This window comes from Saccopteryx leptura, chromosome 3, assembly GCF_036850995.1.
Source record: "Saccopteryx leptura isolate mSacLep1 chromosome 3, mSacLep1_pri_phased_curated, whole genome shotgun sequence".
NCBI classification, from domain to species: Eukaryota; Metazoa; Chordata; class Mammalia; order Chiroptera; family Emballonuridae; genus Saccopteryx; species Saccopteryx leptura.
Genome location: NC_089505.1, coordinates 358,892,126 through 358,919,908, shown reverse-complemented (window position 1 = coordinate 358,919,908; position 27,783 = coordinate 358,892,126). Strand labels below are relative to the sequence as shown.

Sequence of the window (27,783 nt, the reverse complement as noted above, 5' to 3'; positions counted from 1 at the left end):
ACCCAGTGTTTCAGCTATCTGCTATTAACACATCCCCCTTTGCATGCCATCTGATATTTGGCATGTTTTATAAACAGGCTGAAAACTGTAGGCTGGATCCCAGCTATATTTAGGTTTTATAATTATATCTGCCTGCAATAGTCTTCCCACTCAGGCAGCTAATAAATAGTTTAAGTAATTTAAAAATTCATCTTTGTATTTTGTCTTTGCAAAATGTAGACATTCAAAATGCAGTGCTGAAAAGGTATTTTCTGCAATCACTGCTGCCATTCTGTGTTTGGTGTCGGTGATGAACCAGATTATGAGGGATATGGGTCAACAGAATCATGAGATTCTATTCCTTCTTTTGATCTTCTAGTACCAGAGAGATGGACAGTCTTTGAGTATTATGCAAACTCCAGAATTCTGTGATTCTGAGTGACCCACATGGTTCACAGTGGTGCTAAGAAGGTCTTGCAATGAATTATATTACCGTTTTTTCTTATATACTGTAATTCAACCTATTGAGCAATAAAGTCATTTTGACATATTCATATTAGTTCATTTTTACAGGAAGACTTAATGCAAGTAACCTTTTATTTATTTATTGACAGAGTCAGAGAGAGGGTCAAATAGGGACAGACAGAGAGGAAGGGAGAGAGATGAGAAGCATCAGTTCTTTGTTGCGGCACCTTAGTTGTTCAATGATTGCTTTCTCTTATGTGCCTTGACCGGGGGGGGGGGGGGGAGCTACAGCAGAGTGACCCCTTGCTCAAGCCAGCGACCTTGGACTCAAGCCAGTGACTATGGAGTCATGTCTCTGATTCCACGCTCAAGCTGGATGAGCCTGCGCTCAAGCTGGCGACCTCGGGGTTTCAAACCTGGTACCTTTGCCTCCCAGTCCAATGCTCTATTCACTGCACCACTTCCTGGTCAGGCACAAGTAACCTTTTAAATAAACATAATGAATTATACCAATTAGGAAAAATATAAATGAGATATATACCAGAACATCAAATCAGTTTGATTTGTGAGTTCAGTTCTCCATGATCTCGAGACTCCCTGTTGATACCATTAGCACATTGTTTCACATTTCTTATGTGGTATCTCAGCACTGAGGCAAAGGCTGTATCTATTTCCTTGTGTATAACAATTCCATATTACAGGTACCCCTCTTCATGTTTTATTTTTATATTAGCACCAGTATCAATTTTGAACTTCTGAATGCTTGATAAGAGGTCGTAAACTCATTAAATATCCATGGATAGATTGAGCTACTTGCTCATCAGGACTCGTTAGGCTTCAGCTCTGCACCTCTGGGGTGGGGCTGGGGTGGTGGCCACACACAGACCTGGCAGCAGGTCACATGGAAACACCTCCATTCACTGCTGAAGGCTTTGGCTTTTCCCAAACTGTTAATAGTGTTTGTCATTTGGAGTCCAACAGTTCTAAGTCAATCAGTTCCTCCTGTGCGAACTTACCCATGAGGATCAATGTCTTCCAGACTGTCCCCATTTATAGAATTGAGACTGACATCTCTTACAAAGTTTTAAGAGTTGAGATTATTTTCGTGTAATGCCTGGTAAATATAGAAGGTGCTGGGTTTATGGAAGGTGCTCAGTCAGTGGTTGTAATGCAGCGAGTTTTTAGGACTCCCTCTGTTTTCCATTCGGTGGTTAAATATTTGAAAGAAAAAAAAAATTGAAAGAAAATGGAACCTGACAAATATTTTTGAGCTGAGGAATAATGGGAAAGAGAACATTCCACTTGCTCTCTCTGGACATTTATAGTGGATTTTATCTTGTGTTAACTTTTGAAATGTCTGTTCATCATACACATCTTTGATGAAAATTAAACCAAACGTTCCAGGGATGGATTTTGCTTTAAATAAGAACAGCCCTCTCTCTGCTGTGGAGCCTATTTCTTTCAGTAGGCTTTTAAAAAATACAACACGGCTGGGAAAAGAGCAGATACTGGATCAGAGCCTGCAGATGCTGGGATGGTTAGGAAGTGGGGGCACAGGGGAGAACGAGAACACCGGGTTGGGGTGGGCCTGGGCAAACGGAAGTCCTCTCTTCCGAGCCCACGGGGAGACTAGGTAATAGCAAAGGAAAGGGAAACATCAGAAAGGAGGAGGTGTTAGAAGAAAACTTAAAACTGTGGCTCTGCCCAGCAGTAAATGATGTGGTTACAAGCTTGAAATGGAATGTTGATGGCAGCTTCCACCGCTCAGTCCCAGGGAACTTTCTGGGTGTGCCGGGCCGGCGGGCCACTTTGCACACTCCCGAGACCAGCAAGGAACGGGGCTTAGGACCGTGGTTGTGCCCCACACGCACTGAGTCCCATGCAGTTTCAAAGCACCTTTACTCTAGGGGACTGATTTTCTTTTCACAGCCCACCTGCTGGAGGCCCCACTGTACAGATGAGGGTAGAAAATAATGACATCTGGGTCCCTCAAAAATATTATTCTTTTCCAAAAGTAATTCATGAGTGATTTCAAATAGTTTTGTTAGGGATACAGACATAGATAAAGGACACACAATGCTAAGTTTGGGGTCTTGAAAACTTTAAATGTTGTAGAAGACCACACCCCGGACCCTCCAGGGCGATATCATGGTTGTATTTCCCATACTAATGGTGAGCCTACCTTTGAGCAGTTTTCAGGTGGGAATATAGATGAATGGAAGGGGCATTGAATTTGAGGCCAGCAGACCTGAGTCTGAATCTTGGCTCTATCGCTTAGGTAATACTGGACAAGTTATGTAGCCTCTCTGAGCTTTGACTTTCTAATCTGTAAAGAAAGCATAATAATCCCTGCCTCACAAGGTTGGAGATAGGGCTAGAGAATCACTATGAAGGATTTGGCAATGTCTGCATGAGCTTAAGAAATATTTTCAATAAAAAATAGTATAGGTGAGTCAAAGAAAGTTATCCTGAATGGCCTCAAAGATTTTTTTGCAGCCTCCAAATTCAATGACTTTCCAAACGGGACTGAAGAGGCCTGAGAAAAGTCCTGGCATCCCAGCCTATAAGCTGGGCCCAGGCCCCACCTAGCCCGCAGCTGAATTCAGCCAATGAATGACCACTGTCAGAATAATCAGAAGCCTCGTCCAGCTAAGCCTGGTCTGGATTCCAGAACAGTGAGCAAACACCCAGGTTATTAAGCCATGAAGTTTTGGGATGGTATGTTCCATACCAATAGATACATGAAATAGGCCCGACTTGAAACGTCAATTCATGAGCTTATAACTAAAATAGTTAGAGCATAACAATACCGCATAAGAATAAGACGAGGTTTTTTTTTTGTTTTTTTGTTTTTTTTTGTATTTTTCTGAAGCTGGAAATGGGGAGGCAGTCAGACAGACTCCCGCATGCGCCCGACCAGGATCCACCTGGCACGCCCACCAGGGGGCGATGCTCTGCCCATCTTGGGGGGTCGCTCTGCCACAATCAGCCATTCCAGCGCCTGAGGCAGAGGCCACGGAGCCATCCCCAGCGCCCGGGCCATCTTTACTCCAATGGAGCCTTGGCTGCGGGAGGGGAAGAGAGAGACAGAGAGGAAGGAGAGGGGGAGGTGTGGAGAAGCAGATGGGCGCTTCTCCTGTGTGCCCTGGCTGGGAATCGAACCCGGGACCTCCACACGCCAGGCCGACGCTCTTCCACTGAGCCAACCAGCTAGGGCAAGACTGGAGATTTTTATGGGAAGTAAATCTTGGGTTGGACTAAAGCTAATTGACTGAATTGACTCTATCACAGTCTGAGTGTAAGACAAAATTGGAAAGGCTGACTCAGCAGAATGAATGGAGCAGGCTCAAAGAGCCAACTATAGTTAGCATCTGCTTAGGGTTTGGTGTAGGATGCAAGTGTATTTTAAAATTGGGAAAAGGAGAAAAAGTTAGAGTAGAGCCTAGAGATTTGTGTATGCTTTTTAATGCCAGAAAATTTGCTGCTCTGAGGAAGGAAAGTATAATTTGTAATTTTGCAGTTACAAAGACATGTTTCCACGATTCTTCCCAACTTATCCCCTGCCTTTCAGCCATAGAAAGAATCCTTGCAGCCCCTCAGACGTACCAGGGGCTGTCCCAGCTCTCTGCTTTGCTTGTGTTATTTTTCTGTGTGCCCTCTCACCATCCGTCCATTAACCTCCGCACTCCACCATTCTGTCCAGTTGGAAAATGTGCAGGCGGAGCTTCCACTGGGGAAGACCATCACCACTGTCCCTCTGAGTCCCCAAGCCCCTCCCCCCCCACCTTGCGGCACCACTGCACTTTGTCTTCCCCTGTTATTTGGTGACGCAGTTCCTAGGATGGTCTGTTTGCTTGTCTTTTGCTCCTTTCTAGACCATGAGTTTCTTCCAGAGACGAGGAGCAATCTACTGAGATGGCACTTGAATAATACGTGGCATTTATTGCCTGATATAACACGGCCTGAATCAGTGATTTTCAAAGTGTTGGTTGCATCGGGGGTACTTGTTGAAGATGCATATTTTCAAACCCCCAAACCCAGATAATCTCATTCATTTGGGTCTGGGGCAATCGGCATTGTAACAACAACCCTGGTGCAGTTGGGTCAGGTGACTCTATTTTACAAAATCCTCACGCCTCCTCCAGCCTCTTGCTTCTTCACTCTGGGCAGTGGTGGAACTCAAATCAGGGGGACACACCTGGGTACAGTGTGCTCTCCTGAAAGTGCAAGACTATCTGTCGTAGCACTTACTTGTCAGTGTTATTTACTTCCTTTCTCCCTGACTTCCTTTTCCACTGGCAGTCAGTGACTGGCCCGAGTTAAAGCTATGCTGGTTGATTTTTTTCTTTTTTTTTAAGGCAGCTTGTGAGTAGCTTTTCCAAAGCTCGAAGAAGTCATGCATTTGGAAATTGAATTGCAATGAGCTTATCTGTCAAATGCACGATGTTTCCTCAGTCCTATTCTGGGCAATAAATCCATAATCACTGAAGGCAAGAGCTGTTCATTACACACGTTCGTGTTGCTCAGTTCGGAGGCCCAGGTTATCCATAGAGCCAGCAACAGAAACAGCATCTATTTAGCGTTTACGGTGTTCCGAGGCTGTGCTCAGTATTTTACATCCACTGCGTTCTCTAATTCTCTCTAACATCTTTGAGATAGGTGTTATAGATGGGGGAGGGGCAGCAGAGAAATTTTTTTTTTTTTTTGTATTTTTCTGAAGCTGGAAACGGGGAGGCAGTCAGACAGACTCCCGCATGCGCCCAACCAGGATCCACCCAGCACGCCCACCAGGGGGGGATGCTCTGCCCATCCGGGGCATTGCTCCGTTGCGACCAGAGCCACTCTAGCGCCTGGGGCAGAGGCCAAGGAGCCATCCCCAGCGCCCGGGCCATCTTTGCTCCAATGGAGCCTCGGCTGCGGGAGGGGAAGAGAGAGACAGAGAGGAAGGAGAGAGGGAGGGGTGGAGAAGAAGATGGGCGCCTCTCCTGTGTGCCCTGGCCGGGAATCGAACCCGGGACTTCCGCACACCAGGCCGACGCTCTACCACTGAGCCAACTGGCCAGGGCCGAAATTTAAATACACTAACTTGTCCAAGGGGCAGAACAAGGATTAAAACATGTATCTGCTTGATTTCCATGCTGCACTGTGGGCCAGCTCCGGAGAGCACGCCTCTGCAGTCCACACAGGGCTGGGTAGTGTCAGGCCTGAGCGCAGGCACCAGGCCTCCTGACCCCCAGCATAATTCTCTCTTCGTGACCTTGTACATGGGAAAAAAGAGGGAAGCTGGGAACGTTAGTGATTGATTCTGGTAAAAAGGAAAAAGAGAAAGAGACCTCCAGTTTTCCTATGCTCCTTTGGGTCATTTGGAAAATGCTGCGAACCAGCGCGACTCGTCATTGTGCTGGTCTCAAGTGGGAATGGTGTGGGAGTAGGAAATAAACACAGAGAAAAAGGGTGGGATCAAGAGGCCTCCTGTAGGCTGATGGCATACAAGAATGGAACTGGGTGGGGCAGGGGAGGGGGCCCCCCCGGCTAGCTTTATAATATAGTGCAGAGAACAAAGCCATTTGTAAAACAAGAAAGTTTCTGATACAAAGTCACATATCTAAGGTATAAACAGGAATCCTCATAAGAGTGCACCCCCCCGCCCCCATGCAGCAGCCAAGGGTGTGGGGAAGAGTTTAGCCTTAGGCTAAGCCCTACTATAAGGACTTGGTCAGTTTACAGCCTGTCTTCCACAGGGAAATTCTTATTTCCTCCAGAAATCATGGTTTTTTTAAAAGACATCTACCAAAAGGCTAACATGCTGTCATATGCAGCCTTGAAACAGACTTTTTGGGCTCTGCCCCATTTTCACAGACTGCTGCTCCTCTAACTTTGTGGCAAATGCCAAGACAGGCACATAACTGTCGGTCCATCCTGAAGATGCTCAAAACCTTGGAGCCATTCAACCCCTGTGAAGCCTTTTCACGGAGAGCTGGCCGACAGGCGTAGCTGAGCCACGAGGGGATATTTCAGGCTGAGAGGAGGCTGGTGGCTTCTGTGAATATTAACATATAGATCGGAGGTGGAAAGTAGCATAAGCAGTGCCTTCATGTGACCCCCTGTGTCGGCAGCGGGCCCCTGAATGTGCTCTCAGCTCTGCCTGGGACTTGTGAGATCTTAGGCCAAGCTGTCAACCTGGCGGGCCAGGGATTTTTGTTGTCAATTGTACAAATACTTTCTCTGCTGTGGGTGGAGGTAAGAACCGATGACAAAGTCAGTGAAAGAAGTTGCCACATGTTAGCTGTTAGGAAGCTAAGATTCACCTGCCGTCTCTGCTGGCCGTTTTGTCGCTTTTCAAGACTCATGCTCACAGCAGGAAGGCAACCAGCAGATTACAATTTAGGATCTGCATCTAGAATATAAACCTGTAACTGCATAAGCAAAACTCGGGGACAGATGTGTTTCGGAATTCAGAATATCTCTTGCTTTACTTTTTTACCCCAGAGGTAACTGAAACAGCACTCTCAAACCAAATACATTATTATATCTGTCGTAAAACCTGAATACTCAGCATAAGTGGGATAAATCAAATCTTTAAATAGACTCACATTACTTCAGGTCAAGTATTGCAGCCACAAAAAAATATTGTTGTTCAGATGTTTTTGCATTTTGGAATTGTGGCTAAGAGATTTTTTTTTTCTTTTTTTTCTGAAGCTGGAAACAGGGAGAGACAGTCAGACAGACTCCTGCATGCGCCCGACCAGGATCCACCCGGCACGCCCACCAGGGGCGACGCTCTGCCCACCAGGGGGCGATGCTCTGCCCATCCTGGGCGTCACCATGTTGCGACCAGAGCCACTCTAGCGCCTGAGGCAGAGGCCACAGAGCCATCCCCAGCGCCCGGGCCATCTTTGCTCCAATGGAGCCTTGGCTGCGGGAGGGGAAGAGAGAGACAGAGAGGAAAGCGCGGCGGAGGGGTGGAGAAGCAAATGGGCGCTTCTCCTGTGTGCCCTGGCCGGGAATCGAACCCGGGTCCTCCGCACGCTAGGCCGACGCTCTACCGCTGAGCCAACCGGCCAGGGCGCTAAGAGATTTTTAACCTATAGTAAAACAGGCCTAGAGAAAAAGAAGCAAACCCAAGAAGCTTAGACCCGAGCCATACTTCAGAGTTTACAAAATGCTTTCCCGCTCATTGTCTTATCTGTGAGGCAGACACCCAGGTACTACAGAAGAGCCGTCTGGGGTTCAGAGAGCCTAAGCAACTCAGCCAGGATCACACGACTCAACAGGTAACCAAGTGAGTTACCTCTGCCTCCACCTTCTTAGATCTTTCCACCCCATAACCAGCACAGCACACAGTCAGTCCTGAAGAGGCAGAGTCACAGAGGTCGGATTCTTGACCATGCTCCCGGAGCACAGAGATGCTTCCCTCCAGAGAAGTGACTTACCAGACTGCTGACTGGTCTCCACAGGGAGGCCTGGAAGGGAGGATGAGAATGGAGGACATGACCTTGACCCTTTAATGTTGAACTATAGGTACATCCAAGATGATTGGGTCGATCTCTTCAGTCAGTGTGTAAAACCTGGTCCAAATGCTTGTTGTGGTCCAGAAGAACAATTGCCTACTGCTTCCAGAAATTCTAAAAACAGTAAACATTTACTGAACACCTGCTGTGTGCCAGGCGGTCCTCCCCATAACATTTTGGGGTGTTATCACTTCCCTTCCCCAGATGAAGAAATGGGGTTCAGAGACGTGTCCAAGGCCCCATAGCTGGTAAGTAAGAAGTCAGGGCTGGGACAGGACTGTTTCTGCATGGGGCCACACTCTCCTGTACCCTGGACAGAGCAGTGGCAGAGCCCTGGGTTTCTGTCCACCCACGGGAGGGATGCCTTCCTCCGTGACGCCAGGGTGCTGACAGGCAGGCAGGACGGGTTAGTTTGGGGAGAGGGCACAAACACATCTTCCGTGGTCATCCTGAGGACCTCAGGAGTGCTCTGTTTGCAAGACGCAGATGCAAAGACCCTCAAGGACCGTGGGCATAATTCTCGATGTGCTTCAAGGAAAGAACCTTTTAAAAAGCCCTTTTAGAACTGGGCGCCAGGTTTTGCATGCCTCACATCCCAGAAATTCAAATGCCAGTTGATTCAGCTACCTGACTGATGGTGCAGCCCCCGCAGTAGGGAACCACGAAGGGAGCTTGCTGTGTTCAGGAAACTCAGTAGATGCATATGGCTGGGATGTCAAGTGACGGAGTTTGGGGAAGGACTGGGACAAAGGTTAAATCATGAAGAACCTTCTTGTTCTCCCTAAAGAGACAGGATTTTGTCTCTAGGCAACGGACCATCGCCCAGTGGATTTGAGTAAGGGAAGGACATGATCATATTTCCATGTGTGATGGTTTATTTGACTTGGAAATCAGGGACTGCTTCCTGGAAGCGGTATCATCAGTTAATCTAGGACTGAAAAGATGGACAAGATGTGAACCAGTAGATATGGCTGTTCATCTAGGGCAGAAGCAGCTATGAGAGGTATTCTAGAGATAGTAGGGGAATACATTCACAGTGCCTGCCTGATGGTCAGTAGTTAACAGGTGCTCCACAAACAACTGTTTTTGCTGAAGATGGTCATTGGAAAGACCCTTAGACTCCAGCTTTCCTTCATTCCTGAAAGTGAGAGTCATCCCTTTCTCCATAAAGACCACTTTTCAAGCATATAGGCTGTGGACAAATATGTAGAAACGTGGGCATCGACCAGTCTCTCCAGCTGCCTCGCTGTCTGTGGTGAGTGACTTGTAGTTTGGAGGACACAGGATGCGGTTGGCACCCTCCTTGGGGCCCTACACACGTATGAATAAAATGTCCCCTGAGAGGAGTGCCTTGTAATTCTTTCTCACTAAAAAGGAAAAGCCAACTGTTCTGTTTCCCTTTCACACTCTCTCCTCCACTTCCAAGGAGGCCTCATCATTGCTCCCAAGGTCAGGAGGCAGGTATATCCAACCACATTCACCACCTTGGAATGTGCTTCGCATCAAAGCTGAGTACCTGTCGGGTCCTTGAGCACCTTGCAACTCCAAGTCAGAGGCTTTCTCAGTGAGCAATCTGTTCAGAGCTTCATTGTCAGCTGGGGCAGTCGGTCACTGTCCCCATCAGGGTGGCACTGGTCAGGCCACAGGGTGACAGCATCGCCCTCCTCCGAAGATCCACGTCCATGGTGGGCCTGTTGCTCCTACAGTCCCCCTTGGGGCATTCTTACGCTTTGAGTCCCATTTGGGGTTTGGGGTTGGGTTAGGGTATGGATTGCCACAATCACTAAGCAGCTCTCTTGGGGATCACATCTGCCCCCTTTCCCTATGATGGTGTGATGCATTGTCTTATTCTATCAATAGCTCGTTTTGTTCCAAAATAATTTTTATTCTTAATTACAGTTGACATGCAATATTGTTTTAGTTTCAGGTGCACAGCACAGTGGTTAAACATTCATATAACTTATGAAGTGATCTCCCCAATAAATCTAGTACCAATCTGACACCATATCTCATTATTGCAGTGTTACTGACTCTATTCCCTATGCTGTCCTTTACATCCCTGAGACTATTCTGTAGCTACCAATCTGTACTTCTTAATCTTCTTTTTTTTCACCCAGTTCCTACCCTCATCTGGAAACTATCAGTTTGTTCTCTGTATTCTCAATAACTCTTTAAAAGCAAAAAAGAGAGACTAAAAAGGGGGCAGACAACCTGTTGTTTCCCTAGGAACTCAGATGAAAAAAGTTTCTGTTTGGGAGTTAAGCCAGGAGATCCCACAGATGGAGGGTGGGAATAAACAAGGAGTATGGGATGATGGGAAACTAATCAAAGTGACCTGATCCCAAGGGGACCAAGCAGGAGTCCTTGGCGTCCTCTTGGCAGAAACCTGTTCACGTGGAGTTTATGGTTTGGGAAAGACCCTGTGAACCAAGGTGAGAGTCGGGCTGAAGAAGAGTAGTAAGAAAACCCTCCACGAGTCAGGCGTAGGCTGAGCCTTTCAAACACTGTGTGGTGGAGAGGGTCTGCTTCCCCAGGGGTTCACCATACTTATTCTTGGGTGGGTGTGTCCTATCATGTGGCAACCGAACATGCATCCCACCTGACTCAGCGTTGCACTCATTACAGACAGACATTGCCTGTAATTTGGACGTCCAGGTGTTTGGTTTATAGGGAAAGACAGTTGAGCAGCGCTAAGGTGGGCAGCTGGGCTCTGTTGACAGTTGTACTTTTCATCTCGACAAACAGGCATTCCGACTTGAGTGTCAGCCTCTGTAAGCCCCGAGGGAGGTGCTTCTGTCTGAGACCCCACTGACCAGAACCCTCGGCAGCGCGTTCTTGCAAGGGCTCATCCACACCGACTCGAAGGAATGAGAATCGTTCCTAAATCAATCCATGAACATGGGTGTCCTTAGCGGTTCCTAACAAAGATAGCAAGCCAAGGAGAACCAAGTTGTCAAGTGTAAAAAATGACGGGATTATTACAAGGTGACGCTCAAGCATGAGGAATACAGGAAGAGCAGACTCTCACGTAGAATCACCCCCCTTCCCTTCTCGGCGACGACTGTCCATCAGCTCATTTTTTCCTCCACGCGTTAATTCCCAGTGGCCTGAGTAGACACGGTGTGATCCCAGGAGCTACCTACCCTCTGAACATTCCCCAGAGCCTCTTTCTTTCCTTGGTGCTTTGACTCTTTTTCTCCTTGGAGGAAAATAGTTCACTTAGAAATGTCTGCACATTCACATTTGTAAAGGGAATTTTAATCACTCAGCAAGCCTGGGGCTGGGAGGGAGATGAATGGTATGAGGCGTGGCTTCTGCCAGGCTGTGCTCTTCACACTGTAGCCTATGCAGGCCCCTCGCCCCCAGGATGTTCGTGCATGTGGGGGACTCTGGCACATCCGTAGTTTGCATTTGAAGGTCACGGCTGCATCGTGGAGCTCTCCACAGTGCCTCAGATGTGAAACATCCCACTGAGTGTCAGAACTGAGACCAGAAACTGCGAATTCCATTTTGTGAGCGATTTGGTGCTTATTCATGAAAAGAGCGTTTCAGTGACGTGACTGGAAACAAATGAATGGGAGAATCCTGGCTGCGGGAAGAAGCCAGATGGGAGCCAGTCTCTTCAGGAAGAACGCTCTCAAGCCCTATGGCTCCCCTCCTACTCTCTGTCAGGTGACATCATAAAAACCATTGGCTGGAAATAGAATTTCCCGAAGCCATCATATAAATGAGTCAGCAAGGTATATCTTAACTCGTGAGTTGATGTTATTATAGAAGTTTCTGGATGTTGGGAAACAGTCTGCCATAACGATGTTCCTTAGACAGCAGAAACTTGTTTTCTTGCCGTTCTAAAGGCTAGATGTCTGAGATCTAGGTGTCGGTAGGGTTGACTTCTTCTGAGGCCTCTCTCCTCGGCTTCTGAATTTCCATCTGCTCCTTGTGTCCTCACATGGTCCTTTCTCTGTTTGCACACGTCCCAGGTGACTCCGTGGGCTCTGATATTCTCTTCTTATATGGACACCAGTCAGATTGGATCAGAGCTCACGCTGATGGCCTCACTTTAACTTAATTACCTCTTTACAAAATATAGTTATATTTTGAGGTCTTGGAGGTTAGGGTTTCAACATATGACTTGGGGGGCGGAGGGACACGATTCAGCTCACATCATAAGCCATCTGAAGCATTGTAGGGGGGAGGGAGATTGACCTCTGAGGATGAATGATCACCGGAGGTGGACGGCTACATGCCAGACAGAAACCTAACCAGGGACACAGCAGAAGCTCGCCAAGAACTGCAGCTCCCCATCCTCTAGTCTGGGCCCTCGGATCTAAGGCAAAGCTGTCTGAATGATGTGATGGGACAGGAGTCTGAGGAGTTTGCAAATAGCACTGCAAGGCAGAAGGATACCTCCACTTTGAGGCCATCAAACCAAAGATGCACAAAGGAAAAGAGCAGGAGAACAGACCATTCCATATTGAATTTGCGAGGCTGCTGGCCCCAGAGAGCTGTCCTTCTAGGACAGGACCAGTCACAGGGGGCCCACACATGGCATTATCTGACTATACACGGCAGTACTGAATACAAATCCTCGTCACCTATGTTGAGGTGACATGTTTAACCAGTGATATACGTTCAAACTGATTTTGTTGTATTAACCCTTCTTCTCTGCGGTCCCTGTCATCTGTGTAAAAGCAGTGTTAGTCATGGATAATTCTTATTTTGATTTATTGAGTGATGCAAAGAGTGATAAAACTATGCACATACATATTACCTTTTTGAATCTGTACAACAATTTGAGGTTTTTAATGAGCGCTGGGACCCAATCCAAAGTCAAACTGAAAGTAGGTGTGGGCTCTAGAATTTGCAGTCTAGCCTGGCGCACTCCATAGCCCACACATATAACCACTGGGCTATGGTCTAGTGCAGAAAGTTCTAGAAGGGCCTGGTGACTGGAACCTATCCTGTCTCTGGCTGTTCCCTTCCATGTTGGAAAAGGACTGTTGGTGACGATGGATCCCACAGAGGGCTAGAAGCTCTCTAGGCTCAATAAGCAAGGATTGCCCTGGAAGTGGTTTAAGTGGATCTGCCTGCAGACAGCATCCTGGCGATCACGGTGGGGATGGGAAGGTTACCAGGTACCTCTTCTCTGACTCTGCATTCAGTTTCCTTGGTTGGAGGAATTGGGGTATTTGAGAGGTTGAAAACAGGAACATTTGTAATTAAGTTAAAAAAGATAGATTGCACTTGAACATTCAACCTTTTCAGTGCTAAACAATTGATTAAAGCCTGCATGCTTGACAGTGATGGATGGCGGAGGAACTGAGAATTGCCGCCCCGTTCCCCAAAAATGCCTTTTCTTGTATCTAAACGAACCCAGGATGATCACTCATTAACCTTTCTCTGGAGCCTCTGCCAGGAGGCCAACTTTAGATGGCTTTCTAGAGCCCAAAAAAGCCTACTATGGAGAGGCTGCTGGTGGTTGTCCATGAGAAAAGTCAGCCCTTACGACACTGATACCCAGTTCACAGAGGCTCTGGGGTATCGCAGGAAGGGTGATTTCCCGGCTCTACTAGAAGCCGCTAGTACACATTTAAAGAAATGGAGAAGATCAAATAAATGTATCCAGTCACTATACAGATAGCTCTTTGAGGAGTCAGGGCTATTCACACATTTGATAGCAGAAATCAGTTTAAACATTTTAAGAACTTTCCCCTAATAAATAGGAAAGAGTATGGAGCTGTGAACAGGGAGACCTGGCTCTTGTCTCCACTCTTTAGTGACCTGCTCACCCCAGTACACAGCAGGCACTCAGCAGACGTGTGGTTTGAATGGATAAACCGATGAACTAGATGCGAGATGCGAAGTCAACATATTCATTGGCCTCCATTTTCTTATTTCAAACTTTCAGAAAGACCTCTGGGCCTCTCAGGAATGTAGTGAAGATCATATGAGAAAATAAAGAAGAAATAAAGGAAAAAATAGTAATTGCCTCATGTGTTTCAGCACTTACAATGTGACGGGCCCTGTGCTAAGTGATTACCGATCTCATCTTTTTTATTTCTAAAAGCGGTTTTCTAGATCTACAGCAAAACTCCAGAGTATGTCTAATTAATTGTAATTCCTCTTGTTTCAGTCTCGTTGAAACCCCTTCCAGTTGGGCTTTCGTCCCCATCCCTCCACCAGAAAGGCTCAAAGTCACCAACAACTGCCCCTCACCACTGCCAGTCTGCACTCACTTTCCCACCTTCCTCTCCAGAATTTGCTCCAGTCGGTCACCCCCTGGAGCCCGTGCTGCCACCACAACCCCATGTCTCTCCCATACCCCACAACTACCAGCCCCAGCCTCTGGTTTTCAGGGTGCTCCATTCTCAGTAAGAAAGACCTTGCAGCAGACAGTGGGGTCCCTTCCCTGGGTCTGTGGGGGGCAGAGCTTAAGCCCCATCCCACCTCACTTAACGCTCAGACTTCTTTGAAAGTAATAGCACCCCGCCATCCAACCATGTCAAAGTTTTGGGAAAATGGAAAGTGGTGCTTTTACAATTCTAGCCCACCCCCAACCCCCACTTGACAGGTGAGAAACCAGGACCCCAAGGCCACACAGCTAGCTTATGGTGAGGCCGGGACTAAGCCTCCACCCTCTCGCCCCGCCCATCGCTCCAGATAGCAACATCTCCTACAGGGAATAATACAAAGACCAGAATGATCTAGAAAGCGAGGCTACAGAACTTCGCTTTCAAGTTTGTACTCCAACTTTCAACTAATTTGGAATTTAAAATAAGGCTTGAAGCGTGCCTGGAGCGTCACGTTTTCTATAGCTAATGAAAAAGTTGAACTTTCATAACAGGTCTCATTGCCATCACTCGAGACATGTCTGCCAGGGGCCCAGCTATTCTTTCTAAGTAGGAGAAGCTGATTCCAGAGAGTAATGTCCGAGAGCAACAGAGACATTAGAATAATCTAAGTCAAGTGCACGGTGGAGTGTGTTACTTTTAAGCTTTCTTCACAGTTATTCTAAGACTGTTCCCCAATATGCTATAACATTTTTTGAGCCTTTAGTATGTGCCTAGCATGAATTGGTCATTTTTATACATCAGGACATTCGCCACTCACAGAACCCGATGGAGTGACAATAACTGCTATTTACTGATCACATACTATGTGCCAAGAACCTGACATTCATTACGCCAATCCTCACAAATTCCCTCCCTTCCTCAGGGTTCCCTCAGGGCCAGAAACCCGAGTCCGAGTTCACTAGCCACCACTGGTCTTCCCAGTAAACATGGTCACTGGTCCAATTTTACACCTGGGTGAACTGAGGCATGATGAGATTCAATGACGTGTCCAACAACACACACCACTGCCGAGTCGACCCCGAGCAGCCCAGCCTGGCCGCCTCCTACTGGGAGCATGCAGCTGTCCAAGTGCCGTTGTGGACAGAGGTCTGAAACCCCAGCTGGGGTTCTCACTTTCGACCCGGTTTGCGAAACACTGGACTAAAGACCATCACTTCCAGTTCTGGGGTTCCACTTCCAGGGGCGAAGGTCTCTTTAGTTCTAAAACTTTACTTTTTCTATGGAAATAGCACCAAAGGAAATAAGCATTTTATTGAAGATCTGAGAGCACATTAGCAATATCATTTGTTTCTCATAACAATCAGCACTCATGGCTGTCAGCACCCATTTTCATGGCTGAAGTAATGGAGGTCGGAAAGTGTTCACATTCATTCAACAGTCCTTACTGAGCACTGACTGTGTGTGAGGTACTGTTGTAGGTGCTGGGGACCCACTATGGACGAAACAGACCTATTTCTGCAGAGTGCACATTCTGGTCCAAGGGACCAGTGATCAGGTTGACCAGAAGGCCCTGCTTGTCTCCGGTCATTAACACCTGTTTACGATTTTTAGCATGCTCTTTCACTTTTGCAATGTCTTGATTTGGCTGACAAATAATTTTTTATTCCATAGGTAATAAATGAACAACAACAACAAAAAACAATATAGTTTCAAATGGTGAAAACTAAATGAAGAAAACAACTACAACAGCTTAGAGTCACAGCTGTTAAAAATGGCAGAGCAGGAACTGGATCACGGGGCTGACTCCGAAGCTCACACTCTCGCCTTCTTTCCAAACATCCACACCTTGCAACATTATCTAATGAACTAGAAGCTCACAGGGCCAGCATTTCTTGCCGTTTTGGTCTAGCTCATGCTATTGGGCAGGTGGCAATCACTTCACACTGTGTCTTCTGAAAGATGCCATGGCGTATTTCTCAAAGCCGTAAGCTTCAAAGCACTGGTTTCGTTTCAGCCGATCATGCATCGAGCTGGTCTTTCTGCTGGCAGCTCCATTTTGCCGCATCCTTTGCAGCTGTGTGCTCGTGTGGCTTTAATTGGGATGTGGCACTGCGGTAATGAGCCTGTGGTTTTATGTTGCGCCTGTGGATTGCGATCACAGAGCTCATGGATGCTGGCAGCCGAGAAACTCTTCTAATTCTGCAGAAAGCCTTTCCAGTACCTGGATGGGGCTGCCAGCAGGGGATGATTTCTTAAAACCATTTGTTTTCACCTCTGATCCTTAATGCTGAGGTTGTAGGAAACCAGGTAAACATTAGAGAAAGAGCCTTGTGAGGTCACCCGAGGCCCAGCTCCTGTTAATGGCCACAAATTGCCTTCAGGCTTCAGTGGTTGCCAAGGTCTCCTGAAGAGGTCGTGGAGATTGTTGCAGCTGCATTTCCAGGGGTGTAGTCTGTCTCTGTGTTCTGGACTTTCCCTTACCTGGCATGAGGAAGGCCCCCCGGGCCCCAGTCACCGGCTCCAGGGGGCTAGCTAGTCAAGCCTGGGTCCTTAGATGTTCTGCGAGGTCACTGGAGATTGCATCCTCTTGACAAATGATTGTGTCGTGGCTGTGTGGGCAACAGGGGAAACCCAACAACCCCTGTAGGAGTTATTCTGAAGGGCTCCCTTCCCCTCTTTCTCATGGCCGAGGTTTACATGATCAATGCTATCGCTGTAAACCGTGTGTTCCCAATGGTGGTGTGGATGCTGCCGGTCCATCCGGGGACCACCATTGGGAACACACAGTTTACAGCGACAGCATTGATCATATCTAACAGACTCTTGGGCCCCATTTCAGACTTCCCGGGTCAGAAACTCTGCAGGTGTGAGGGCCTGTGGTCTCTTTAGCAAGCCCTCCAAGCAATTCTGAAAGTGCTCGGGAATTTTTTTAAATATTTTTAAAAATATAGTTTTAAAATTTATTTTTCAGTTATAGTTGACATACAATATTAGAGTATATTAATTTCAGGTGTACTACATAGTAATGAGGCATTTATATAGCTTACAACATGGTCACCCCGATAGTCTAGTACCCATCTGGCACCATACAGAATTATGACAGTATTTTTGGTTAAAGAGATTAAGAAGTACAAATTGTCGGTTATAGAAATAGTCGCTAATCACCAGGATGTACAGCACAGGGAATATAGTCAACAACAAGCACTCAGGTTTGAGAGCCCCAGGGAACCTATTTCTGGAATCCAGCATTGATTAGCAGAGTGACCTTGAACAGGTTATTTTTCATCTGCAAACGTCAGTTTAACATCTGGCATATGCCAGGAATCCCCCCCCCCCTTTTTTTAAGTGAGAGGAGGGGAGATAGTGAGGCAGACTCCCGCATGCACCCCGACCGGGATCCACCCAGCAACCCCATCTTGGGCCAATACTCGAATCAGCCAAGCTATTTGTAGCACCTGAGGCCGAAGCTTGAACCAATCAAGCCACTGGCTGTAAGAGGGGAAGAGGGAGAGAAGGGGGTGAGGGAGGAGGAGAGAAGCAGATGGTTGCTTCTTATTTGTACCCTGACCAGGGATCGAACCTGGGACATACATATGCCAGGCCAATGCTCTATCTATTGAGACACCTGGCCAGGGACCAGGGATGCTGAATTGATTCGCTTCCAATAACACCCATTCCCCCCCCCCCCCCACTGTCCTACAGTTCATTAGCAGGCAGCTAGAGTTGAAATATTTGTTCAAAAAGAAGTGACTTCTGTTAAACTTAAGGATTACTGTTGTAGTGTGGCCTTTCTTATCTCAATATAACATCAGAATTACAGAGCTTGCACTGTGATTCAGAACCTGCAGTTCTTAGAAGAGAGGAAGCTGGGTTGTGAGTATCTGCCCCTGCTGTCATCTCAGCTCGGCTTGTGGTGACTTGTGCACATATTGGGGTGTGACGATGGAGAGGCTGTCCCCTTCCTCACAGCCCCTCAGGTTCAGAGAACTTTTGGGGCCAGTCAGATGCTCCATCTGCCCTGCCCCCACCTCGGGAGACTGACAGAAGCTCCCAAGGAGCCCAGGACCCAGGGCACATCTCCAGGGACAGCTGCTCCTTCTCCATCCCCAGAGACTCTACCCTCTGCCCTGTGGGGCAGTCGCTATAAAGGCCAATCTGCAGCTAAGACAGGTCTAAAAGCTTTTTTCATGCCCCACCTTGTGTGAAGATTATTGGAGAGAAAAGAAAGAGAAATTCTAGCTAGTACTTCCCTGATCACCAAGCACCGTTCACCTGTCACCTCTTACTCCGGATGGGACACTGAGCTTTCAGAAGTCATGACTAGGGCACACTCGGCATATGGCAGACAGTACGCTAAGTGCTTTATATACAGCACCTTGTTTAATCTTTGCAGTGGCCCCCAAAGAAGGATTAATCCCCATTTTACAGATGAGGACATGGAGGCACAGAAATAGTCATCATTCAGGCCATGCCTTTGGGTCCATAACTAGACGTGTAAAGGAGTCAGGATTCACATGCTGGGGTCCAACCGCAGATCTGGGATGCTGCCCCCCCCCTTCCACAGGCTACGCTGTGATGCTGGCTGGTGTTGAGTTCTGATGGGCCAACATCCTGGTACCACCTGGGCATTGGGAACAACACACGCTGCTGAGGTCTCAACCTGGGTTGCACACGGGAATTGCCCGGGAAGCTTTGAACAAATCCTTGTACCTGGATCCGCACGAGAGAATCTGGTGTAATTGCACCGGGCTGGGCACTGGTAGTTTTGACAGCTCCTGTAGTGATTCCAGTACCCGCCCAAATCTAGCAAGTGCTGTAGACCCGCAGGAGGCTTCGGAGGCAGTTAGGCATCTGCGCATGTGCAGATGGAGGGGGCTGCCCTTCGTCGAGGGAGATTCGACCTTGATTTTCAGGCCCTTCAAAATGCAATCTTCTATAGACAAACAAATAAAAAAGAAACCTCATCCAGTCCCCAAAGCTCTCCACCCACACGGGAGCTGGCATTTCTAGAAGCCTTCCGGGAGAAGAAACCTTTTGCCACGTTCAGAAAAGATTACCTGATTTTGTGGAGCACAATTTGACCAGTGTCCTCCCCGCTTCAAACACAGAAAGAACACATTTCCAAACACATCAAGCCTGTTCTCCACAGAACTTCTTATGTATTAAGGTTAAAAGTTATCCTGATTCAGTAATAAAGTAGGATTCTTTTATTATTATTATTTTTTAAACAAATACCCCAGAGCTGACAAATCCAAGTATTTCTCTCTTCTAGTAAATATATTTGAAAAAAAAAAAAAGCCCCTGATTTAGTGATGTTATCATTGCTCCAGACTGGGTGAGACTTCTTCTTTTAGAGTTGATCAGAACTGCATCACAGGCACACCTCAGAAACACCGCAGGTTTGGTGGCAGACCACCGCAATAAAGTGAGTAAGGCAATAAAGCAAACTCATCTTTTGGCTGGTGGAGGATCTTGCCTTCCATTTGTAAAAACAACAACAACAAAAAACCCCCACAGTATCTGTGAAGGGCAATAAAACGAGGTATGCCTGTCATTGAAAAAAGCTCCTGTGATTATATATTTAATCATTGCCTTGTTCTTTGATCAAAATTGGATTCTTTAGATTTCTGTGAAGTCTTTATTTCCCCGCTTTGGCTCTGGAGGATGTCTGGCAATTTCTGACACACAAATCTATTGTCAGTGAATGTTTTGTCAGTAATGAGGACATGCAAATGGATGTGGTCTGGCACTGACGACATCACAGGATTTGGAATGGCAAATAATTAAATACTGTCTTCTAATTATATCTGTTTGTTCTTAAGGATGTTATTTGTGTCTCTCCGACTCAACCCCTTTGTACAACTGTCTGAAGTGTCTTAGAAAATATCTTCCCATAGTCCCTGTGTTTGGTGTGTGGTGAAGTTCAATCAGTAGTTGGTTGATTAAATAGTGGTCATAGGGGTTCGCCCCTATATGGGTAACTTTTCTAAACAGAAAATTCTAGACAAAAATCCATAGGACCAATTACTCATCGAGTTGCCTCAACCACTCTTTTTGGAACAAACAGTGGTGACAGGTGGGGCGGGATAGGTAAGCTGAGGGAATGGCAGCTACCATATGCCTGTCATTGGTTGTAACCTTGCAGAATAGTCACTCAGTGCTTCAAGGTGACTTGCTGGTTGGGCAGCACTCCTCTCTCCCTGACAGCTTGCCTGCTGACTCTTCTAGGATGGACACTTATGCACCCCCCCTTCCCATCCATCTTACAAAGAAAGAAGTCTTACGCTGGGTGTTGCTTGTGATTGGGGTTGACACTGAACTCGTGTGTGTATGACTAATCCCAGAAGTGACGAGTGGTTTCCTTTCCTTTTTCTTAAAATGACTAATTTGGATAGAGAAGATTAAAAAAATCCAAATCTGTAAGAATTGAAAGCACACTGGCCTGGTCTTTTTCCCGGAGGGGGAAGTTGCCACCATCCCATAGGTTTGATGAGAAGCTGGTGTCCTGCCCTGGCCAGCTGTGCCCCGGGGTCTACTGACTGACCCGTCAGGGAAATGGGAGGAGAGGGAGCCCAGAACTGTCCCTATATTTGTAGCTTAGTAACAGTCCTATCCTAACTGGAGGGGTGGCTGAGTTGAAACTATACAACCTTGTCTGTAAAATGGGGACACTGACCTGGATGATTCCTAAGGTCCTTTCAGTTTGACTCAGTTGACCTCAATTGCTTAATTGCTTGACTTTAAGAGGACAAGATATTCAAATTTCACCAATGTATTTCTTTCTTTCTTTCTTTCTTTTTTTTTTTTTTTCTGAAGCTGGAAACGGGGAGAGACAGTCAGACAGACTCCCGCATGCACCCGACCGGGATCCACCCGGCATGCCCACCAGGGGTGACGCTCTGCCCACCAGGGGGCGATGCTCTGCCCCTCCGGGGAGTTGCTCTGCCGTGACCAGAGCCACTCTAGCGCCTGGGGCAGAGGCCAAGGAGCCATCCCCAGCGCCCGGGCCATCTTTGCTCCAATGGAGCCTTGGCTGCGGGAGGGGAAGAGAGAGACAGAGAGGAAGGAGGTGGGGGGGGGGGGTGGAGAAGCAAATGGGCGCTTCTCCTATGTGCCCTGGCCGGGAATCGAACCTGGCCTCAGTGGTAGAGGCCAGACCGACGCTCTACCGCTGAGCCAACCGGCCAGGGCCTCACCAATGTATTTCTGATCTACTAAGGTAGACATAAGAACCTTGCAGAACTCCAAAACAGCATGACTTTCCATATCACCTGCTTGTTAATGATAATCTAATATAGGCCCCTGTAGAGCTGGGTGTTCTGACAACCCAAGCCACAATTACTATACAAACACTAAGAAACTACATGGCTAGTACTACATAAACGGGATTCTACCCTTTTCGTATTTACAATAAAGTTGGAGCAGGGGGAGGTTGAGATTCATATACAGAAGAAAAGGAATTCATGATAAATTTCTCAAATGCCAAAAAAAAAAAAAAAAAAAAAAAGCAAGGACCAAGAATGGCAGCCTTTGACTTGGAAGAACGGAGAGGTGACTCAGGAGATGAGCCTCAGAGAGTGGAAAGTATCTAAAGCGGTCAAACTTACAAAGCAGAGAGGCCCCTTCCTTGCACAGCTACGTATCAGGAAATGCTCTCTGGTGGCCATGTCCAGCCGGGTGGGAACCTGCATCCCTGAGCTCCTTCTCCCCGAAGTGGGGCGTCTCCAGTGCTTGGGGACAGGAGTTCTGTGCCCCTTTGAAGAAGGGAAGTAGAAGGTAGGATGAGGAAGCATTGAGGGGTCCCATCCCTTTCCCAGGGCTCCAGACCCCTGCCTCTGGTGCAGGCTGGTCTGGAAGATTCCCTCCATACAAAGCCAGGTGAGAAAATGATTATGAAGAAAGTCAAGGTCATCGAGGGTGGAGGTGGAGGGACTTCTCACCTGTTTTTTCAGGACTGCCTGCTAGTATTCATTCTCTCTTTCCTTCTGCTGCTCTCATTTGACTTTTGGTTCCTTCTTACTCTGTTTAGGCTGTGATGACTAGTGATTCTAAGGGAGCCATTTAGAACAGAGGTACTCATGCCCTCCTGATCATCAGGTTTACCTAGTGAGCTTTAAAGCTATGCACAGACATTTCCTAGACCTGATCTCTAGATTTTTCTGAGATATGCCTGAGAATGTTTGTTTTTAAAAGTTCTCCAGATGACTTAGTTATTCGATGGGTTTGGAATCTCTGGTCTGGAATATAATGGCAGATAGATATGCAAATAGCATAATTGTATTTGAGCCCATTAATCAGTTAATTCATTTTGCAAACATTCATTAATCATGTTCTCTGTAAGTCAAGGTCATGGAAGGGAAGTAATGGGAAGTTCCTACTGGATATTTGAAGAGCATTCAATAAATGAGCTGTTTTTGAAATTTAGGGTAGGGTTTAAGAAAACCGACAAAAAGGTAGTGCAGTGGCTTGGGCTGAGTACTCACGGAAGCTGTTACTCCTTCTAAGCCTGAAATGCAAGGGGGGAGGCAATTCTTAGAACCCAGAGAGAGGGAGGTATGTAAAGAAGATGCCCCAACAGGAGAAATGGCTTCATTGGGACACCATCAGCTCGCAGCCAGCCAACAAGGAGAGAGTTAGGAAATAAATACCCCAACATCACTATTGACCAAACTCACCCAGGGGGCAAGGGGAGCACGTTGATGTACAGCACACCGGTCAACCTCACGGGGAACAGAGCTGGGTGGGACAGGGTGTAGGATGGGTCAGGAGAGGCAATGAACACTCACCAGCTCATCAACAATGGACCTGACACTCCACTCAGTGTTAGGTCTCCAAGGAGTAAGAAGAAAGTTCTCAGCCCTAGAAAACCCAGAGATTTGCTGTGTAATCGCCAGAAGGGACCTATTGTTCCTGGGAAGCTATCCTAGGAGAGAGGAGGAATATAGCATGTCCGCTTCCTCATACTTCCCATCATACTATTGGAACTCAACACCAAGCACGCTTTTCCTCTTACCAAGGGGCTCATAATCAAGCAGCCTTATTTCCCTGGGTGAGGCTTTTTTTTTTTTTTTTAAACTGGAAAATGTCTATGCCAATTCTAAGCAGCTCTTGGCATTTTCAGATGCAGACTTAAAGTCAGTTACCTTCTCCAAGGGTAGAGCTTCTGGTTTCGGTCAGTAGCCTCTGAGTGTTTACAACATTGAACCCTGTCCCGATGACAGAGAACAAACACCCAAGTTGATTTATTTCTTCGTATATCAGGAAGCAAAGGGCCACAGACTATATATATCTTGCCAACATAGTTTCATTTTTCATAGGAGAATGTCTTTGGGGATATTTGGATCACTGAGTCAAGTGAGAAAATCATTAGAGATGGGGGTGACTGAGTGTGAAAATTGTTTCCAGGGCCTGTCTCAAGGATACAGGAAAAACACTGTTGACTTGGCCATGGCACTGATGCCTCCAGGGATGACCTTCCTTTCTTCAAATGGGTGATATTGTATTGAGTGATTGTGGGCACTGAGACCCTTCCCAACATCTCGCCTACAACATGCCTTTGAGCCTGACCTTGAAGAAGATGACATTTTTTGGTGAAGTACTCTTGGTCCTTGTCATTATATCCCTCACCATAAATGCTGGGCATTTATTACAAGGCATGACTTGTACTAAATGCTTCGTAAGTATTTCACCACCTGACACACTATAGACAGGGGTGGGCAAAAGTAGATTAAATTACCGGCCATCATTACCTAAAAGATACATCATAAGTAAGAATATGAAATAATAACAATAATAATAATTCAAATAATACAAAAATTAATAAGTAATAATACAAGAATAAACTGTTTCATGTACCCAGAACTGTAAATCTACTTTTGCCCACCCCTGTTTTTACATCAATATTTGTTACCTTTCCTTGCCCACTAGAGGGATGGAGTTCTTGTTTTTTTTCATCTGTTTTGTTCACTGCAGTAACCCCAAAAGCTAGAACAGTGCTGCCACATCAGCGGCACTCAGCAAACACTGATTGAATAAATACATGAGTCGTCCCATCTAGTCTTCACAAGGACCCCGTGAGGTGAATACTGTCCTTTCCACTTCACACACAGGTGTAGACGAAAAGTGAGCTCTGTCGTAAATCTACCCAAAAGTAACCTTGCGGAGTGCTCTGATCATCGCTTCCTAACGGGGCAGGTTGTGGTGGGTCGCCATGCCTCAGGCCCATAACTTTCCTCGTAAAAAGTTATCTTCACCGTAAGTGAGCCCTGTTCCCTGTTTCTGTGCATCTGGTTAACACACCTTTGGGATGCCTCATTTTCAGGCCCCTGAGAAGCGTAACCGCACCCAAGAGAGCACATCATTTTCTTACCCATCCTGCACCTTGCTTCCTCCCACCTCTGTGTGATCTTCCCTGAGCTCCCCACTTAGTGTCACGTGTATAAAAGAAACTGCAAAACTACTACTCTCGGGAGCCCTTGAGACCTCCTGTCTGGGCAATGTCATCAGTTTGGCTCAAATAAACTTTTATAAAAATTCCCTACAAGTTTGGACACATTTCTTACAGTGACACAGGGGAACAAGACTTGGATCTTAGGTACTTTTGAAGGTATTTTAACTAGGGAGGGGGCACCCTCTGAGGCTCATAGTGAAGGAAATGATGGATTTCAGCAAGAGATATAAAGATAAATTATTGCTTACAGAAGGCTTTTACACGAGGTCACCATTCATGGACTTGTTTCCCTGAACTGTATTTTTAATCCTTAGCATCTGTGTTGAGCGAGGAATTACACCCGTGGGTGATAACCAGGCAGAGGTGGAAGGCAGTGAACAATGCTGAGTGCGTAGCGTGAGCCAGTCCTCGATGTAAATGTCTCACTTCTCCCTCACCCACCTGGTTATCACCCCCTCTCACAGGTCAAGTTGCCAGGCCTGGAAGCAGTGACAGAAACTCCCCAGGCCACATGACCCAGACAAACCTGCTCATCTTCCCTCTCCCCCTTCCCTTCACGAGCTCGCTCGCGTGTTCAGCTCTTGGACAGAAAGCTGTGCCATTACATTTCCGGGGTCCAGCAGGCTGGTGCCTAAAACACGCCAGTTGAGCCAATGGAATTTCCCCCAAGTAAATTCCGGGGCACAGCCTATCTCCTGAAAGCTTTCAGTTCCCTTACTCTTCTTGCCTTTTGGTTGAAACCTCATTGTGTAATCGGAGCAGGCAGGAAGATGGAGTTCTGTTTGTTGACAACAAGACACAGATGGAGACTATTTGGCAATTATTTATTTTGATTTTATCCAGCGTTTTTGTTTTTCTCTAGCCCTTTGATTAATCGGGCAGCTCCAAGCAGCATATGGGTCCATTTGGTGTTTCATTGGCAAGTCCTACAAAGTCTCATTAAATCAATTAAGTGGGGGTGGGGAGCTGTGAGAGAAGCCAGGAGGGAAAAGAGGAGAATCTGTGTGGCTTAACTTGTCAGACAAAGCCACTCCGGTCATGGCACCCCTCCACTGTGCTGGGTGCTACATGTGTCCTGTGTGGATTCTGTCTCTGAGGCGAGCAGCATACTGCAGAGACAGGATTGAGGCCTCTGCACCCAAGGCTGAAATTACAGGGGTGAGGTGTGTGCCGAAAACCCTGCTGTGATGGTTTAGAGAAAGGACAAACTCCTGGTGTCTGTGTGTGGTGATGGGGGGCAGGGGGACCAGGGAAGGCTTTCTGGAAGAGACAGAGACCTGGGTCTTGAAAGGTCATAGGATCGGCTGTGCAGGGAAGGCAGGAAAAGCCCTCCGGGAAGCAGGTGTCTTCTAAGCTACTGCAGAGTTTGTGACGCTGCCCAATGTGTATGTTAGACAGATCCTCTGGCTGAAGCGGAAAGTCACAGAAGGGAAAAACTGAGGTGTGAGGCAGGGTCTGTGGGGTAGATCCTGGGAAGCCCAAGGTCTTTGCATGCAGGGGAAAGTCCTGGATTTGGAGTCTAAGCTTCTGGGTTTGAAATCTGTCTTGCTAGCTGGGAGGCCTTGGGCTGCCGCCCCACTGGGCATCAGAGCACATCCTGAAGCTACAACACGAGTTCAGGTAATCCACGTGAAGCACTTCACACAGGCACACAGTATGCGCTCAATACCTGGTGACAGTGATACTGTTATTTTTGCTGTTATTAGACAGACTCCATGAAAGGTTACGTTGAAACGTGTAAGAAAAATTGATGAAATATAATTTGGAAATATTGGGGATCTTCTGACCTCTGGTGAGCATCTTTTGTTAATGAGCTGTTCATGTGAACAGATCATTTATGTTTGGTGAGTAAAGAACATAACACCACTAGTCTTGAGTCATAGTTAACCATCGTGAGGCGAGTCATATTGAATTTGATTTTTTAAAATTATATGCTTTAAGTAGAAAGAACAGCTCAACCCCAAGCTCACTTAAAAAAGATTTACCGAGCACTGCCTGTGTGACAAATACTAAATTAAGCAGTGACCATATAAATATCAGGGGATCACGGTTCCCGCCGAGTAGGGAACTTCGACATGAAAATAAACACAGGGTAAAGGGGATAAATGGTGATGGAAAGACCTGACTTGGGGTGGTGGACACACAGTACAATATACAGATGATGTACTGTGGATTGTACATCTGAAACCGATATAATTTTACTAACCAATGTCACTCCGATAAGTTCAACAAAAATAAAAAGAAAAAAGAAAATATATACAAAACATGGTAACTTGTTTTTGTTTTTTTTTAAAGGTTATAAATTTAGGAAATTACTTAAATAGCTCTAGGCGAAGTCCCTGCTGCCATCTGGTGACAGCATACCTAGGTCTACATTTTTTAAAGTAATAAACATCCCTTCCATGGCTGAGTCAGTACGTTCAAAATGAATGGAGTAGAGAAGGCAAAAGGACTGTGAACCTTATAAACTCAGAGTTCTGTTGTCTTCTAAGCCATTGTGGTTCAGTTCTAGGAAGTCTGGAGACACCCGGGACACCACGGGTGGAAAGGTTGGCAAGTAACTGTGTGCTGCACCTACGTGGCCTTAGGTGTACTGATTCACTTAGGAAGGGAAAGGGAGACATATGGTCGTTGTCTGTTCAGTTCCTCTGAGCCCGGCACAGCATGCGCACAGCGTGTCACATAGCCTGGCTCTTCTGCCACTCAGCGATAGCCCTGTGAGTGAAAATTACTATCCCCATTTTATGACAAGGTCACAGAACCAGAGAAGCTAAGCAACTCAAGGTCACAGAGCTGGTAAGTTACAGGGCCAGGGTTAGGACACAGGGACGCTGGACTCCGAAGCCCTTTCCGCATTTGTTCTCCAGGCTCTCGGCTATCACACTTGTTAAGTTGACAAGACACCCTTTTTAATCAGCCTAATGCAGATGTGTCCTATCCTCATCAAGAGGCGAGCCCTTTGCGATGAGTCACTGATCACCCACCGCAACCGCGCACGCACAGGCAGGAAGATGGAGGTGGCAGTTGCTTCCCTCCTGCTGGGTGAGGCGGCCAAGGCTTTCTGGAAGAGTCTGTCTCCACCCTT

At 46.8% G+C, this 27,783-nt stretch overlaps 1 non-coding gene across 1 annotated transcript; it reads right to left on the bottom strand.

Moving 5' to 3' along the window:
• Positions 1-5,434: 5,434 nt before the first annotated feature.
• On the bottom strand, positions 5,435-5,510 carry TRNAT-GGU (transfer RNA threonine (anticodon GGU)). Its single transcript has one exon. It is a non-coding gene; the product is annotated as a tRNA-Thr (tRNA).
• Positions 5,511-27,783: the final 22,273 nt, after the last annotated feature.